Raw genomic sequence first — 8649 nt, forward strand, 5'->3', positions numbered from 1 at the left:
AAATCCCATTACTTAATAAACCACTCCCTTAACCTTGGAGTTTTTGTAGTTTCCCAAAACTTAGCATAAAGTACTCTGGTTGTTAAGTAATATGAAGTCATAAAAGCTCTGTTAAACATCATCCATGAGGATTGAGGGTTAACTAAATACATTGGCTGAGAAAGTTCCACCCTACCTGCTTGGCCGCCCCCTTACTTACTGAACAGGGTTTGGCGCTGCAGGTGACACTCCACCCAGTTGCATGCCTGTCATAGACTTCCCTGGGGCAAATATTCCAGGCGCTGGCTGCCAGGACCCCGCGGAAGTCTCTCTGAGGCTCCTGACAGGGGCAGAGACTGTGTTTCTGGTTTGCCAGAAGCACAGTTTATAGCACCGGGGAACCTCACAGAGGTTTCCCCAGCATGGGAGGAGGTTGTGCGAGACTCTGTGAGCTTCTGGAGAGTGGGGAGGGGGCAGATTTCTGCCCGGGAGTGGCGCTAGACCATGGGGGGCGCCATCGCGGAGCTTTGCCTCAGGCGCGGGGCTCTAGAGGTCCGCGGCTGACTCCACCTTCCTTTTTTTCCTCATGAGGGCATGTTAGGAATGGACACTGTTTCTTAACAGAGACTCCTATGAAGAATGGAGCCTCTTATGAAGTAGTGAAGCAGGCGAGAAGCTTTGTTAACTGGCACATTTACCAGAAAACTCAGTTAACTGGCATCTCTGTCCATGAACACAGGTTAACCAAAGTGCTGATTAAGTTTGCTTATACTGTAATCAATGATCATAATAAATGATTGATTGATTGATTGAATGAAAGAATCCTATCTGAGAACATTATTTCAGGGGGAAAAATAACAAAATTACATGCAGATATCACTCAAACCCACAACATATTAGAAAAAAAATACTGAGCAAAATGAGTACAATGAAATACATTCATGTTAGGGAAATATTTTTTTTTTGCTGTGCAGCTGCTTCTAGATAGGAAAAGAAGAAGAATCAGACAATAAGAAAGACACCTGAGCTCTCAGATTTGTTTTTTCAGGAATGTGAAATATGAGATGCGAGTCTGACCATAAGCATCATTTCTGAAACTGTACTAAGGGCCCAATCCTATCCAACTTTCTAACACTGATGCAGTTGTGCTAACATGGTGTGTGCTGCATTCTGTGTTGGGGAAACTGTCATGGAGGCCTCCTTAAGGTAAAGGAATGTTGGTTCCCTTACCTTGGACCTGCATTGTGTTTGCACTGGCTCTGAAAAGTTGGATAGGTTTGGGCCCTTAATCTTTATAAGAAGGTAAAACTGAGCTCTTTGCTTGCCTGTATAATTCTGGCAGCTGAACATCCTCGGAGACCTTCCTTTATAATAAAGAGATGTATTTGATGATGACATTCATTAAAATTTCATTCATATTTCATTACGTGGCATTATGTTTCATATTTCATTGCTGTGGCAAACGAAATGTAAGAAGGTGATACGGGAGGCCAAGCGAGACTATGAGGAGCACATGGCCAGCAATATTAAGGGGAATAATAAAGGCTTCTTCAAATATGTTAGAAGCAGGAAACCTGCCAGAGAAGCGGTTGGCCCTCTGGATGGTGAGGGAGGGAAAAGGGGAAATAAAAGGAGACTTAGAGATGGCAGAGAAATTAAATGAGTTCTTTGCATCTGTCTTCACGGCAGAAGACCTCGGTCAGATACGGAGGAATTAAGTCAGATAGAGGTTAAAAGAGAAGATGTTTCAGACCTCATTGATAAATTAATGCTGAGGGAGAATAAACATAAGAACAGCCCCACTGGATCAGGCCATAGGCCCATCTAGTCCAGCTTCCTGTATCTCACAGCAGCCCACCAAATGCCCCAGGGAGCACACCAGACAACAAGAGACCTCATCCTGGTGCCCTCCCTTGCATCTGGCCTCCTGACATAGCCCATTTCTAAAATCAGGAGGTTGCGCATACACATCATGGCTTGTACCCCGTAATGGATTTTTCCTCCAGAAACTTGTCCAATCCCTTTTTAAAGGCATCCAGGCCAGATGCCGTCACCACATCCTGTGGCAAGGAATTCCACAGACCAACCACATGCTGTGTAAAGAAATATTTTCTCGTCTGTTCTAACTCTCCCAACACTCAATTTTAGTGGATGTCCCCTGGTTCTGGTTCCAACAAATCTTCAGAGGGCCAGAGCCTCATTGGAGACTGGAAACTCCCTGAGGGCCGCATTGAGAGGCCTCAAGGGCTGCAAGTGGCCCCAGGGCTGGGGTTTGGGCACCCCTGATTTATAGAATTATTGTGCTAACATGAGTTACAACAGTGTTACACTGTTACAACAGTGTAAAACCGCGTTCTCCAAACTGGAGACCGCTGCACAACAGGAAAGGTGTCCCTAGTGCAACCGGCACTTACTGTTCCACGGGGGAGCCGTCCTTCCCCTCTGCTGATCTCCCCCAAACAGAGCTCCAGCCCACCATGCCTGCCCAGGAATCCGGTCACAGTGACTGCTGGGGCAACTGAACCCCAAAGTGGTGGGCCAGAGCAGTTTGGGGGAGAATAGTGGCTGGGAAGGATGGCCCACCTGCGGAATGATAAATGCCATTCACACAGGAGAGGGAAAAGGCAGGGTGCCAGATCCAGCTCATGGTACAGGATCTGGAGAGCCCTGGTGTAACATCATAAAATATGGCATTTCATTGACTTTACAACGTATCTACAAAATACCAGGGTAGTAACTGGACTGACATGAAGGGTGAGGAAAAAAACTTCTGCACAAATTAAATAAACAAATTATGATGATGATTAAAATATTTCTTTTCAACAGAACAGTTCAATAGCTTACTTGGCAAATAATTTTTTTTTAAGCCATATCTGCCCAGCGTTGCAACTGTTACCCTGCACATGCCTGATCTCGTCTGATCTCAGAAGCTAAGCAGGGTCAGGCCTGGTTAGTACTTGGATGGGAGACCACCTGGGAATACCGGGTGCTGTAGGCTTATACCATGGTCTTTCGAGTCTGAAGGTTGCCAACCTGCATATACACAACAGGGACCAAATGAATACACCTGGGAGCTGGGTAAAACTGGGTTTAAAAAATGGTTCCCTGTCCCAGAGACTTTACAATCTTAAAATGATCTCTTCCTGCTAGTTGCTTGACCACCCCAAGTGCTACCTTCTGTTAATAACATGACTTCAACGTGTAGCAGGCTGATGTTGCTCCTCCTTGCCACAGCTACAGTTACAGCTGTGTGGGAGCCAGCTCTCCACAGTGCTTTTCTAGGCAGTTGCGATACGCCTGGGAACTGTGAAACAATGGGCATGGGGCTGTGTGGGTCTTTCCATCCAGAGTGACACCCTCCATCTTGGAAAGATGGTGTTTAAATGAGACAGACTGATGCAATCACTCCCGTCGTTCATCCACAGAGCCAGTCACATGAGATAAGCCCATAAGCAAGAGGCTGTCCCTGCAGCTGTGTGTCGAGAGGCCTGCATTCCACAAACAATGTCACGGTGCACAATGGATCTGCAGGGAAGAGTGGACAAAAGACCAGTGAGGCGACAAAAGTGGCAGGAGGGGGTGCAATAGCAATAGAACAAATGCTTTTCAAGACCAACCAGCGCTCAAGTCATCAGGCCGTTTTCTCTATAACATTTCAAAGCTTTTGCAAGTAGAAGTCGTCGTCGTCATCACCACCAAGGGCATGAAGCCCAAATCGATGTTCTCTGGAGCGCCTGTAGATTTTGGAGCAAGCAGTTGTGTATTTCACTGGAACTGTTAAACTGAAGCTGGTAATGTGTCTAACAAAGAGCAGAATCATTTTTAAAGGTCTCCCTAGCCCTTTGAAAAGATAATGACTTTACAGTCTACGCTGCAGCCTTGCCAAGGTGGCATGTAAATTCCTTTCTTAAGATACATTATAGGCAACATTTAAATGACCAATTAATGATTGCTGCTTCCTTAATGTTGCCCCAGAGGCCCAACACTGGATTATTTAGATTGAATGCCAGGACCTTCCTAATTCTTTTTCAAATCCATGAAACCGAGTTCAGTGCCTCAAATTAATATTACAGTACTCAGCCTTGTCTGATTTTCCTCCTAAATGGCCAGAAGCCCTCCAAAAGTATTTGGAAGTTTGGCAAACTTTTCTGTTTGCAAAGCCCACAAACAAAAACTGATCTCCAAAACAAAGAATGTATTTTAAAATCTGTTTTCCCCATTTATGCAGCCTACTTAAGAACACTCAAAGATCAAAGTACGGTCATGGAAGAAACACCTCACAGGCCAACACATATCAGTGTGTATCTTCCTTGGAAAAGCCAGTAAACAAACCCCTTTTAGATGCCAGAGAAATAGGCAATAAAAATCTTAATCAGTTCTTCCAGTGAGATAACCACTACCATATCTACAAGCAAGCCAATTAAAAATAAAACATCACACCACAGAACCTTGAAAACATTTAGTGGCACTGAGATTGAGCCGAATATGATGCAATGGAAGACCCAGTTTCAATTCACTGTATATAATAAAGCATGCTGGGTGACATTGGCCAAGTCACAGCCTCTCAGACTGACCCTTCTTAGTAAGGGACAATGAGAGACTGAATTTTAAAGCAATTTTTGTATAATGGAACAAGCATAGAAAGGGAGTCCTATGCATGGATACCTGGCATGGTAAGAAGATCAGATTGGCATGGATGACCTTAACTCCTATATATCAGGCTGTCTGTATAGGGCTCTGGTGTATCATGACTGCTGGAAGTTTATACTCAGCTTCAGTAAACAGGAGAACAGTAGCTTCCACCTGGCTGCAGCAACATCTGAAGGGCACCTGTATTTGTGTTCTTTCTGCAAGTTCTCAGGCTCTTGGCAAATGCTGTATCCTTGCTCCATCCTACGTCAACAGGTTATGTTAGCTCAAAGGAAAATGTGAGTGGTCAGCAGGGTGCTTGAGATAGCAAATAAGAATAATTGCTCTTATCAAGTGGCAAAAGGGAGGCCGAGAAACAGCATAAAGCCCTAGTTTTAAGGAAACAAAGAATTATGCAACTGAGCAAACACGGAAGAGCTTTGCACATAATGTGCATTATACATTTATGACCAAATTAATGTGCTAAAGCATACATTATACAAAGCACAGGCGTGGAATACATCTAAGCTTCCTCCATACACAAATACAGTAAATCTCTAGTTCTGGGAGACATTTTAAGCCATGTGAAGGAAAATTACCTGGCTCTGTGCCCTGACTGCTTTCACGTATAAACTTCCCAAAGCCCAATCACTGTGGGATTAATAGATTTCTAGCCCATATTTCTTCTACCGTTTAGGTGCCAGGATTACTAAATGTATCTCATTATCTCAGATCTTGGTGAGAGGCGCACGACCTAGGGCTTACACTCTTCCCTGTTGCCCAGGATACATGTTTACCGTAGTAGTTCAGAGTCACAGAACAATATGTTGAAGTGCAACAAAATGAAAATAACTGGTTTGTTAAAAAAAGAATATAAAGGATGGCTTGCCCAGTGTCATAGAAAATAACACCTCCTGCCTGTAAAACAAAAACAGAAGGCACACACAGTTTATCATAAATTGATCTCCTGCATGTCTGATTTGTTTCAGTGAGGCCTAAAAAGACTGGTGTTCTATTGATTTCACTGATTGTTGGCAACCTTCAGTCTCGGAAGACTATGGTATCATGCTCTGGATGGTGGTTCTGGCACAGCGTCTAGTGTGGCTGAAAAGGCCGATTCGGGAGTGACAATCCCTTCCACACTGGGAGCAAGTGTAGTGTGTCCCTGGTCTGTCTCCCTGGCTATGGGCCTTCCTTCTTTGCCTCTTTGCCTCAGACTGTTGGCCAAGTGTCTCTTCAAACTGGGAAAGGCCATGCTGCACAGCCTGCCTCCCAGCGGGCCGCTCAGAGGCCAGGGTTTCCCACCTGTTGAGATCCACTCCTAAGGCCTTCAGATCCCTCTTGCAGATGTCCTTGTATCGCAGCTGTGGTCTACCTGTAGGGCGCTTTCCTTGCACGAGTTCTCCATAGAGGAGATCCTTTGGGATCCGGCCATCATCCATTCTCACGACATGACCGAGCCAACGCAGGCGTCTCTGTTTCAGCAGTGCATACATGCTAGGGATTCCAGCTCGTTCCAGGACTGTGTTGTTTGGAACTTTGTCCTGCCAGGTGATGCCGAGGATGCATCGGAGGCAGCGCATGTGGAATGCGTTCAGTTTCCTCTCCTGTTGTGAGCGAAGAGTCCATGACTTGCTGCAGTACAGAAGTGTACACAGGACGCAAGCTCTGTAGACTTGGATCTTGGTATGTTCCGTCAGCTTCTTTTTGGACCAGACTCTCTTTGTGAGTCTGGAAAACGTCGTAGCTGCTTTACCAATGCATTTGTTTAGCTCGGTATTGAGAGAAAGAGTGTCAGAGATCGTTGAGCCAAGGTACACAAAGTCATGGACAACCTCCAGTTCATGCTCAGAGATTGTAATGCAGGGAGGTGAGTCCACATCCTGAACCATGACCTGTGTTTTCTTCAGGCTGATTGTCAGTCCAAAATCTTGGCAGGCCTTGCTAAAACGATCCATGAGCTGCTGGAGATCTTTGGCAGAGTGGGTAGTGACAGCTGCATCATCAGCAAAGAGGAAGTCACGCAGACATTTCAGCTGAACTTTGGACTTTGCTCTCAGTCTGGAGAGGTTGAAGAGCTTTCCGTCTGATCTGGTCCGGAGATAGATGCCTTCTGTTGCAGTTCCAAAGGCATGCTTCAGCAAGACAGCGAAGAAAATTGCTGAAGAAAACAAGGTTGGCGCAAGAACACAGCCCTGCTTCACTCCGCTTCGGATGTCAAAGGGGTCTGATGTGGAGCCATCGAAGACAACAATGCCTTTCATGTCCTTGTGGAAAGATATGATGATGCTGAGGAGCCTGGGTGGACATCCAATCTTGGGGAGAATCTTGAAGATGCCGTCCCTGCTGACCAGGTCGAAAGCCTTCGTGAGATCTATGAAGGCTATAAAGAGTGACTGTCATTGTTTCCTGCATTTCTCCTGCAGTTGTCTAAGGGAGAATACCATATCAGTGGTGGACCTGTTGGCTCGGAATCCACACTGCGATTCTGGATAGACGCTCTCTGCAAGTACCTGAAGCCTCTTTAGTGCAACTCGGGCAAACAGCTTTCCTACTACGCTAAGAAGAGAGATGCCGCGGTAGTTGTTGCAGTCACCCCTGTCGTCTTTGTTCTTGTACAGCGTGATGATGTTTGCATCCCTCATGTCTCCACCTTCTCACCAGCAAAGACAGAGAATTTCATGCAGCTCAGTGACAATGATCTCTTTGCAGCACTTTAGGACTTCAGCAGGGATGCTGTCTTTTCCTGGTGCCTTGCCAAAGGCAAGGGAGTCCAGGGCTATGTGAAGTTATTCTAGGGTTGGTTCACTGTCAAGCTCCTCCAACACAGGCAGGCACTCAATGTTGTTCAGCGCTTCTTCGGTGACTACATTTTTTCTGGAATATAGCTCAGAGTAGTGCTGCACCCAGCGTTCCATCTGCTGAGCCTGATCCTGGATGACCTCGCCTGCTGCACACTTCAGAGGGGCAATTTTCTTCTGTATTCACTGGTATTTCATTTTAAATGCATACAAGGCATCCCCCCATATTCACGGATCCAGCATCTGTGGTTTCCGTTATCCATGGTTCCCACAGATACTGGGGGATGATTTTAAAAACATCCAGAAAGTTTTTAAAAAGTCAAAAATAGCTTTCCCTACCATTGCACAATGAAAGTGCAGTATTTTAAGGGCTCCAGGCAGCCTTCTGAGCAGGGGCATACAAATGGGGAGGCTGGGGGGGCTGCAGAGCCCAGATGTCAAACTGCAGGAGGGTGGCAAAGTCGGCCTCCCAATTTTTAAAATCTTGGTATTTTCGAATAATACCATCATGTTATATATCATTTGATATATGTTCTAAGTTCTTGTGTTCTTATGATATGTAATTTCATGCAGAATGCAATGAAACAAACTGTTGAAATATCTCTGATCTGTCAAAGGTTATAGCCAAAAAAAAACTAGAAAAGGAAAACACAACTGCCTTACATAACAAAAAGTGGATTACACTGAGAATCCTGTAACAAAAGGTGTACATTGTAACAAAAACTAGATTACACTGGGAATACCACTGGAAATGAATAACTTGTTGCAAAGATTTCAGAAAACTAAATGTATTCTTCATAAAGGTATGTATGTCTTACCTTTCTTCTATATTACAACAAAGCTGGTTTTGTATGTATGATAGACCACAAGCTCACTGTATATTATCTTGATGGGCATTCCTTCTCCGTTTTGTTTTGGGTTACGATCTCCAATGTTCACTACATATGTGAAACCTATAATAAGTTCAATAAAAGAAAATGTTCACTGTTTGTGCTTCTTCTCCGATCACTATTATTTCATATCATGAGTATTACTGAAAATAATTTTGTCATGGGTGGTTGTCAAAAATTTATGGCCCCTAGGTGCCAAGTGACCTTTGTACGCCCCTGCCTCTAAGTTCCCTGTAGCCTCTTTTGGGTCACATGGAGGCCCTTCTCTTCACCCAGGCTCACTCCAGAATGTACTGCAAAACATTTTTAACCTTAGCAAAAGAGCCTCTACAAGACCTGGAAGAGACTGC

The 8649-nt window shown here is 44.9% G+C and overlaps 1 pseudogene; it reads left to right on the forward strand.

Annotated features, from left to right (window-relative positions):
• The first annotated feature begins 2860 nt into the window (after window positions 1-2860).
• Window positions 2861-2977, forward strand: LOC136638154 (5S ribosomal RNA; annotated as a pseudogene).
• Window positions 2978-8649: the final 5672 nt, after the last annotated feature.

The sequence above is a fragment of the Tiliqua scincoides genome, chromosome 1 (genome assembly GCF_035046505.1).
Source record: "Tiliqua scincoides isolate rTilSci1 chromosome 1, rTilSci1.hap2, whole genome shotgun sequence".
Taxonomy (NCBI): Eukaryota; Metazoa; Chordata; class Lepidosauria; order Squamata; family Scincidae; genus Tiliqua; species Tiliqua scincoides.